We start from the raw sequence: 10919 nt of genomic DNA on the forward strand, positions 1-10919 counted from the left end.
TTTTCATCTCTTTCTTCCATCTATTGATCTGCATGCCTTCCAGACATGGGAAATCGGAAAGGAGAAGTGGTTCAGGAGCCTCTTTCCAATATAAAAAAAGCACGCACAAACACACACACACACACACACACACACACAGCAACAAAACAAGGTTTTCAACAAAGACCACCATGCCATGCAGGACAGACAACCTTACATCCACCCACATAGGGGAATAGATTTTGTTCGCTTAAGGAGGCGGATTTGAGTAGCAAAGTAATATATGGAGAGAGAAAAACAAAACAACAGAGAATTGCTACAAAGCTAAGATGCTGCATATTTTCTGTTTTCATTTCGGCTGCTTATCTATATGCATATACAGTACATGTATTTAATGTAGTTATTTGATTTTTAATAGGGATGCCGAAGATAATGCTTTAACTAATTCGATTAAGTATGTTTAAGTCCATTAAGTTCATTTATTTGGTCAAATGGTTCCATTCTATTATTCTATGTCAAGCATGTGATCTTAAGCAATGTCATGCACTTTTATGGAATTTTGTCTCACAATTTTTTTTTCTTTGTTGTAAATTTAGTCAGTAATAATTCCTTGACATTACATGGATTACTTTATTTTGGTTTGTGACTATGACAATTTAATATTTAAAACAAGATAATCGCATACCTATAAAAAGGTCAATGTATTTATTCATTTTCATTATAGTTGTAAAAAAGTTCTTAATTCAATTTCTAATTTTAGACACACCTGAATGTTTCTTAAGATCCAAAAGGTTTGTCCATCTTACTTTTGAATGCTGTTGATTACATCCTTTGGAAAAAAAAAAATAATAAAAATACTGAAAATAAAAAAAAAAAACTGCCCAAAATTTCTATAAACATTTTCTATGAGATGTGGCCCTGTCTGGAAGAATCATAGTTAAATCATCTAAAAAAAGTTGCCAACAAATCAAAATGTCTCATCAAATTTAATTAAATTTAACTTTTTTATTGTGTATGTACACGGAGAGTGAACAAGTAAACATTATTTACACAATTAAACATTTGTGTAGATAACAGAATGCCTTTTCCAGTATATATTAACCTTTTATGTAGGTGTTTTATTTTATTTATTTATTTATTTTTTGTCGTTGTTTTTTACATTTAACTCAGCTGACATTACCATTCCATTCCGTTCTATTTCTAAAAGTCTGGTTTAAATAGTTGTAAGAGTCTTGAAAGAGTATCAATAAATGATGGTGAAATAACAGCTCATTCAGAACTCTAAAGGATCACAGTTGGGAATTTTGTCAAAAGTAAAGATATTTGCATTTTTTTTGTGATCTAATTAAATGATCAATGAAGCTCAACAAACAGTAGCAAAATGCACAGTTGATATGGATGTTACTGAGAAGGCTAAGGGTGGATTATCTTGCTATATATTATTTTTAAAATATATATTATTTTACCCCCTTTCTTTAAAAGAGGATCTTAATGCATTAATGAATGCATTTTGAAATGAATAAATGAAAGTTCTCACTTGCTGAATGTGTTGGAATAGTTTGGCACTGTCTGGTTGGATTGTGGCGAGTGCTGGGGTGGATTACTGGCCAGCGGTGGGAATGGGCTGAGTCCTCTGAGCCACTGCGGCATGGCAGATCTGCTGACCTTGCTGTTCTGCCAAGCCCCCTCAACCGGCGTCTCAATGAGACTGTGCCAGGGTCCAAACTCCCAGGGACTGCTATAGGATTTAATCTTAAAAGAAGCTGCAGATAGAGAAATAACAAAGAAGAGCAAATCCACAAAAATCTGTATGATACTGATCAATGCAGCAGACCCGCATATAAACATGCGTTTTGTTAAATTGTTGCTAACTTCGCTGAAAAAAAACTCTTAAACCAAAACCAGTCTTGTTTCCTGGTCTTAGCTGGATTAAAATGGTTTTGGCTGCTTTTGGTTTCCCAGTCTGGCCAAGCTGGTGGTTGTTTCTTCTGTGGAACACAAAAACATTTTGAAGAACTGTTTTTGTTCACATCATGAAAGTCAATGGGGTCCAAAATAAGTCCTTAGACCTTGTATAGACAACAAACACTAATGCTTCGTCCTAGTTCGCCTACTTATACTACACCCTAAAAGTATGTACTCTTTTGTGAAGAAAAAGTTGAATGTGTTGCAGAAGAGTATGCAAGCTTTGGGACATACCAATTCGTCATCTTCCACTGACAGCTCTGTCGCTTAGTTAAGCGCATCCTGTCACTGTAAAATACTGTGTCAATCATCTTGTCACAGTTAATATCATCAACATTCAATTTAATTTCCCACAGTTTCGGAAATAAATGTAGTAGCACATTGATCTGCCAGTCGTGGGTCTTTCATGCGAGAGCTCTCCTCATAAGTTTGCAATTGAAATAATGATACATTGCAGCAAAATACTTGCACATCTGTCATGTTTGTAGTTTAACACTTTTTATCTGTGTTTGTAATTCTATTCGAATCCTTGTCCAACCCACAATGGGTTGTGGGCAATATTAGCATGTACAGTGATGACTTTGAATTCTAACCGTTGATAGTAGACCATTCCAACACACTATGTTTTGGGATGTACACTCTAAAAAATGCTGGGTTGTTTCAAAATGGTTGGGTCAAATATGGACAAACCCAAATGTTGGGTTAAAAATGTAATTCAAAATTTTAACCCAATTTCAACTTTCACTATCGAATGTATTTTTTTAAATTACATTTTAACCCAACAATTGGGTTTGTCCATATTTGACCCAAATTTGGGGTGAAACAACCCAGCATTTTTTAGAGTGTACTAATTCTATTTTCGATTACTATTTAGGACGGACAGTATGTGAATTGGGAAGCACAGCGTAATATAGTTTTCTAAATATATTATTTTTTGTTTCACAGAATAAAAGTCATGCAGGTTTGGACCGACATTAGGGTGAGTAAATTACTTTTCTCTTTTATTGAAATACACTCTTGCAGTTTTTGAGAAACCAAAACCATTTTACCATCTGCTTCTGCCTACACATACACTTCTTAAAACACATACACACTCCCAGTGCCATGTAAATAAACCACTGCATGGGGAGAGATGTTGTACAACTCTCACTGACTCATGCACAGCACACTTTCAATCTTCCTCTCCACTCCATGCTTCGGCTGCCATCCCATAATCCTCTTACCGCCTGTGTCACACTGACATACATCCACCCCCCCCATCCCCCCATCCCCCCCATCATCCCTTTCTCAGCATTGGCAATGCACACTCACACCTCCGTGGCCATATCCAGTCAATTAATCGATGCTAATGTAATACAGCTCTCATCGTGCCACCATCGGGACGGCGTCACACCACTGATCGCTTCACACCGACCGATCTGCTTACGGGAACCCAAGGTCACGGCTTACAGGTTGCAATGCATTTGAGTGTGTTTACAGCAATTAAAACGGGCAGCGTGAAGGAGAACGGCAACTGTGAGTTTGGGGGTGGAACAAGAGAAAACATGGGATTAATTGGCACATTATTGGATCACATGTCACTGTTGACAGGATGAGGCAGGTAAACATTTGAACTGGCTAATCGACAGTGCAAACACATGGAGGGCATGAAAAGAGATTTCAGATATGCTGTGAATAGAATAGAATAGAATAGAATAGAATAGAATAGAATAGGTCTGTTTGGAATTGATTATCCAAGTATATTCTATAATATATTCTAGAAGGTGATTACTGCACTGGAAGTGTGGCCAAATTTGATCAAACCCCTAAAATAAACATTGACTTACAATGGTGAAATGGCACAAAGCTGTATTCCATCTGTCTATTCTACTGAAGATGATCCCATTCGACAGACACTCTCTATGCACAAATCCTGACGTGCTCGGATTGCATTTTACGGCAGCTGATGCAGACTGGAATCTGAGGCGTTTTTTTTTTTTTTTTGTCTGGCACATATCTGACATAATTCTCACTGTATCAAATACCCATGTCTCATCCATTTACTGCTATTTTCAGAGCATATAGATAAAAGAAGGCAAACGAGAGATATAAAATAGAGGCACACAATCTAACATGAGTTATCACAGCAGATGAAAACTTGGCAAAAAGTTGTAGGGATGTGAGAGTAAATAACGCTCCCCATAGAAAAGAAACATCACAAATTCAATATCTCTAATATTTCAATAGTTTCCCCTAAACAGCTACGAATAAATGGACATTTCACATGTCTCTCAAAGTCAGCTAAAATTGTCAAAACGTCTACAATCAACAGAGGTTGGTTATTCCAAGAACAAATTAAGTGAGCTATGCAATCCACATTATTTATATAATTATATATTCTTAAAGGAATAGTACACAGAAAAATTAACATCCTGTCATAATTTATTCACTCATGTTGTATCAAATCTTTTTTTTTTCTTTTGCAGAACACAAAGATATTTTGAAGAATACATTAACTGTTTTTTTTCTATACACAATGAAAGTCTTACAAGACTTACAATGAAAGTCTGTGGAGTCCACATTTCAGTCTATGTTTGTTTTCTAAGCCAAACAAGACTCTAAGATAAAGGTGATATTGAACAGTTGTGAAAAAGTGTGACTTTTGTGGTCTTAAAAGTGCACCTATGCCAACAGAGGGACGCATGTTTCTATCCGTCTCTTTGATTAGACAGGCCAAGGTAAGCAGGTCCTTTCAGTCTGATTTTTTTCTTTCTTCTGATCTCTGATTCCCATGGTTACGACCTTGGGAGGGGAGATTCGGCACAATGTGTTGGTGTATTTAATGAAACAAAATGAATTTCAAAAGGGTTCAGCTGAGGAACCCAAAATCATTCTCTTTCTTTACAGTTCCGACTATTATTCAGAGGAGGACAGAGAAGGATTTATTAATGTTTCACGGAAAACAAAAGTCATTGATTATTGGGCTGGAGGCTTTTGGAATCATTTGTCAAAATGTGGACCATTTTTAACATGCCATCATAAGACGCTGATGGACTTTAAAAGATCCTGTTTTAAGATTGTTTGTCATTGACACAGTTTATGCTGTCAGGGGGCCGGTACTAAAAGTGGTTAGTCAAGAAAGGTAACTGGGTGAGACAGGGTTAGAGGGAGGGGTAATGGGGCAGAGGCAATGGCAGACATGACATCACTCTTTTATTTATCATCCCCCTTAGAACTAGGCAAAAAAAAAAAATGTCTCTGGTCCCCCCATCCACCTCCCATCATGATGATACAGTTTGTCTCACACTTTATCATAGTCACATGGTCCACCTAATGTGAACAGACAGGCAACTTTACTGATACAGACAGGGCCATTTTGGCCGCACTGACCTCAGTCTGCGTGTTTGTAAGTTATAAGTAGCACATGGCTGATGGCTCTAAGGCTTAATTTTTGACAACAGCACTAGTGATGTCGTCTCTCAGTCCTCACAGACATTACTTGCGGTAAGTAAAGACAATAAGGGGTAAGAGGTTTTAACGATTGCAGTTATTTTGACAGCATTGTACTGTATGCCATTAAGTAATACATAATTATGTAGCTTTCTTATGCAAGATGTCAACACCTGATACCATTGACCTGATGGTTTTGGATGCTACACATCTCGAAAATATTTCTAGACCTTTCGGAATGACACATGCGATGTGGTGCCACCTGTTCTAACCACACCTGTGCTTAATAAAAAAAAAAAAAGCCATGTTCCCTTTGGAAAGGGAACTCACACTGTGTCGAATGATGCTTTGGGGAACGCCTCAGGCGTGACAGGTGTCTGAAATCACTATCAAATCACGGCAATCACATTGACCGGCGACAGCCCGGGAATCATTAACGTGGATGATTAATGTGAATGATTGATATGTAACCTGTTAGTATATAAGAATGCCCAGATCATGTTTTCATCTTCAGGGACTGTCTGTTTGTGAACGCTACTAGGAAACGGTAAGAAAATTAAATTAAAATGAAACGTACAGCGAAGGCCGATTGCATTCAGAAAGTGTGCCGACCCGTGCCCAAGGTTCTTGACGCCGGGTGACACACACGAGCTGTGCGTTTTTTGTCTGGGTGAAGAACATGCACAGGAGGTTCTTGAGGGAGCCCTCTGTGCGGACTGTGAGCATTTTTCTTTGAAAACGCTCCGTTCTCGTCTTGCCCTCTTCTTGAGTGAAGAGGGCTCAGCATCTGGTCCTCGTGGTTCAGGTCCCGCTCGTGACGAGGCAGAGCAGTGACTTGCATCATGGGGTTCCCAGATATAGTTTGTCGATCACCTCGAGAGGGCTGTAAAGCTCTCGGATGATCAGGCGATTAACGAGAGCGATCTGCATGTTGATGATGATAATTATTTGCTGACTGTTCCTGCAGATATTGCTCTTCAGTACGAGCAGGAGATGGCTGAGGAGGTTGATAATCGGGTAGATCCTAAACCTCCTCAGCCACCCTGCCCTGTGTATGCGGATCTGGTGGATGTTATGGGGCGTGCTGCCGACAGGTTGCAGCTGCCAAGGCAATGCGCTGGAGGAGAGACTGTTTGAGGCAAGCTCGACGATCGGTTTCTCCCTGGCCATTATCGATAGTGAGCCTTCCATTCCTTCCTGACCTCCATACTGTGATCGAGAGGGCATGAAAGGACCCGTTCTCCGCTCGTATCCACCGACATCAGCGGGCTAGTTTCGCTGATGTTGAGGGGATCGAGGAGCATTGACACTGAGAGCTCCAACCCTGCCATCTAAACAAAAACAACCCTGCCATCCTGCCTGTAAACAACGGTGCGTCTGAATGGCAGAGCACACCCGGCAGCAGGTCAGACCAGCATTTCAATGTAAGGGATTGCATTTTGGATTTTTTGGGCCTGAAGTTCTCGTTTTAAGGTAGCAGAATGATAGTGAGATGTGGTATGACTTCCCTTATGATGTGAAATCTGTTACCCTTCGGGCATTTAGCCACCTCAGAGTAAGAGTAGTTGGTCTCTCTCTTGGGAACTATTTACTTCGAAGTTGACTAATGCTTGAGCTTCAGATAGATCTTATGAGGTCAGGTCTTTACACTGGCTGCCAGTTATATTTAGGATTGATTTTAAAAGTATTATTACTGGTTTATAAATCATTTAATGGGTTAGGACCTCAATATATTGCAGATATGCTCACTGAATATATAGGATCACATCAGCTAGAAATACCGAGGGTTTACTCTAAGCATGGAGAGTCTGCTTTTAGCCATTATGCCAGCCACAGCTGGAACCAGCTTCCAGAGGAGATCAGGTGTGCTCCTACAGTAGTCACATTCAAATCCAGACTCAAAACACATCTGTTTAGCTGTGCATTTACTGAATGAGCACTCTGCCACTGTTCGTCCGACTATTACTGTATTATTTTTTATTCTAAATTGTTTTAATTATTTACTGTATTTTATTTTTATTATTATGATTTATTTTTTTATTCTAAACTGTTTTAATTATTCTGTTTTCTTTTGATTATTTTAACTCCTTCCATGTAAACCACTTTCAATTGCCACTGTGTATAAAATGTGCTATATAAATAAATTTGCCTTGCCTAATCTAATGTTAATAGTCAAAATTGTGGCTATGAGAAGCTTGAGAGAAGTAAAGAAACAGTTTCTTTTTTACACCTACATGTCTATGTGTGTGTTTATTAGTGTGCAGGAATGAGGGCAGAGAAAGAGACAGAGACAGAATGATGAGAGTAAAAGTAGGAGATAAAGAATGAGAGAGAGAGAGAGAGAGAGAGAGAGAGAGAGAGAGAGAGAGAGAGAGAGAGAGAGAGAGAGAGAGAGAGAGAGAGAGAGAGAGAGAGAGAGAGAGAGAGAGAGAGAGAGAGAGAGAGAGAGAGAGAGAACGCCTATATTCTCAGGCTCATTCCATTTGCATCAGTGATTTAGCAGCCTTTCCAAAGCCTGCGACAAGCGTGCTCTCATTAATTAAAGTCCCTCTTTCTCCCCCCACGTCTGCACGCACTGGGTACTGCGGACTTATTCTAAATAAATTTCCACATACCCATAAAACCTGTCCCTCAGGATTATCCCCCTTAGCACCCCCTACTCTCAATTCCTCTGTCTCCTTTTTCTCTTGATCTCACTCTCTTTCTTCCTCAGATTTTATCTTAAACTCGTTGTCTCTTGTTTTGCCTTTTGATCAATCTAGAGGAACATTTTAAGGACTTAATGGAGTTCTCAATTATGTAGCCTTTCAATATCACTCTTTTAGTGGATGCTTTTTTCCCTAAAAGATTTAGATTAGACAGATTATTTGGACTGACTTTTAATCTCATATATTTGTATCTGATCACAGTGTGTGACAGTAGGTGCTTTCGCACATTCAACATTTTCTCTGCATTTAATATTTCTATTTAAAGGCCATGAATGTTGTCAAATAAACAACAAATCAACTTAAGTTGCAACATCACCAAACGCATTATGTATTGATGATGTATGTGAAATAAACCATAGGATTAACAGTATAAGGTCAGGATGCTCTGATGTGGTGTGGCACATACACGGAACAGCTAATCTAGCAATTTTATTGATATTTAACATATGAAAGTGTTTGCTTTTAAGATCTCCTATAAAACTCTAAAGGAGAAATTTGGGAGATTACCAAGGTATTTTTCCCAGTTTACAAATCTGAAATCAAAGTTCACATTTTATATTTAATCTTAATGCTATAACAATCACATTTGTGATTTTCCTTTCCTATAATATTTCTACCTCTTCTCTCAGATTTCTCCCTTCTCTCTAAACTGCATAATTATTCCACAGCTGCTATGGCAATGTTACTCATGATAACATTTACATCATCCAGACAAGCAATTGGTCACTGTAGCAATTCTCCATTAAGCATGTATATATGTGCTTGTTGACGTATGTTTGCTGTGAGAAGACTCTGAAATTAATGGTTAGGACATGTAGAGCAGCTGACATATTGGTCCAAGGAGACAGAGGTAAGTCTCTATCCCCTCACCTCAATGCTCCCAAAGTCACCAACTCAGCACTTTGCACAAGAGTGTTCTCGTGTACACACACACACAGTAGATATACAAATAGTAGTTTTGCACGTGCATGATCTCAGCATGTATTTGCCTCTCCCATTTATGCACAAATCTGTTTGTGTCTTTGCGAGTGTGTATAAAAAGAGAGAGAGAGAGAGAGAGAGAGAGAGAGAGAGAGAGAGAGAGAGAGCATATTTTAAAATGCATCTGGGAGTAAACTGCAATGGCAGGGCTTTTTGTTCACGTCCCCATGGGGCAGCAGTCACAAATGAGTCAGCAGCTAGTCGGATTTACAGCACATTGATTAAATTAGCATTCGTTCCAGCAGCAGAATATCAACTCATTCGACCAGCCTTGTCCTCCCAGCCTCAAACACACAAAAAACACGCACACACTCCAGCCACGAGTCACCCAGCCAGGTTCGGCGGCCCAATCCCCCCACCCCCCCCATCCATCCATGACCTAGGAATTATTTATTTCCTCATGACAGGGAACAAAAATTGACTCTGCAGCTTGAAAATAAAAAATGAACCTTAAGGAGACAGATCCAAGAAATGTATCTCTTTTGTAGGTCAGCGTCCAAGACCAGACCCCATCTGAATCAAATCAAATATTGACTGGCCGTGGTAGAAGATAAGCTCAACTCTGAGAAAAGGCCCGAGGGTGAAACCCAGCTTGCTGACCTGTTCCTCTGTGATACGCATAGGGCCAATTAAACATTTCCATGGATTAATTTGCCAGGAAAAATTCTATCAATTAGCAGGGAAAATTAACAATACACTTTTCTTTGTTATTTCAATGTGCAACAACTTGTTTTTCACTTTTATTTTCCTCTTGTGGAAAAAATGTAAACACAAGCTGCCTTGATGGCTTTTTCTAAAGCAGTATTTATTTATGAATATTTAATCCATTAGTGAAAGCCCTTTGCACAGATCGCCTGTAGCTTATTACGATGAAGTCCTTATTTGAAAACAGCTCAAAAGATTAGTACTAGAGAAATGCTTTGTGCTTGTTGGTTCTTCAAAAGAAAAGAAGAACAAAAGAAACGAGATGGCCTTGGTGATCTGATTAGTGGCTGAAATGAAAAAGAAGACAGTCAAGAAGCCTCAAAGGGTGGGTGGCTGATGCATGTATTTTTGCCACTAGAGGGAGCAAAAAGAATTGTGATTATATTGTTTCCAAACAGGTTTTCTACAGTCCTAGCTGTCATTGTTTAAACAAGAAGAGACCTGCATCAAACTTACACCACTGGGGAAACCACTACACTTGTTAAGTTGAGACATAAGGAGTACTAAATACAGCAACGTTTAAAAGTACTGTTAATTCAAATTCCACATTTGATGTATATTTGAGAGTTTAAAAACGTGACAATCATAAAAGAGGAATCGCTGTCTGACCATCTGAGATTTTTTAGGTAGTGTTAAAGCCAATGCTGTATTACCCTGTCAGAACTAAAGAATTGGCCACATTCCATAGGAAGTTGAATTGGATTGACAGAAAGAGACCACCAATGCATTATGGGAAATTAAGTTTCATGTAATATGAAGAAATATTAAATTGATTCATTTCAATTGTATTTACATTCAAATATGAATTTCAATTTCAATTTGCATCCTGTTTGCTACCTCAATTCAATTCAAGAATTTAAAAGGCATTCTCATTACAACCCAGTTCTAAAATGGCACACAACACTGCACAGTTTGTTTGTGTGGCATGGTTTGGAAAGGAGGGGGGTCAGGGGGGTTGTTTCTTCCTTTCTCAGGGAACAAACTGACACTAAAGCTTGCCCACTTTTGGGGAGCTTTTGAGCAGGCGGAAGGATTTGAGCAATGTTACCAATCAGACCTTACCCAACTCCACTAATCCAGGGTGGATTTGGGGTTTCAGGGGGGCTTCAGACCTCACATACACACGCTGCCCTGATCGGGGCTTTGCAGATA

Source organism: Pimephales promelas, chromosome 7 (genome assembly GCF_988280905.1).
Source record: "Pimephales promelas chromosome 7, fPimPro1.hap1.1, whole genome shotgun sequence".
Taxonomy (NCBI): domain Eukaryota; kingdom Metazoa; phylum Chordata; class Actinopteri; order Cypriniformes; family Leuciscidae; genus Pimephales; species Pimephales promelas.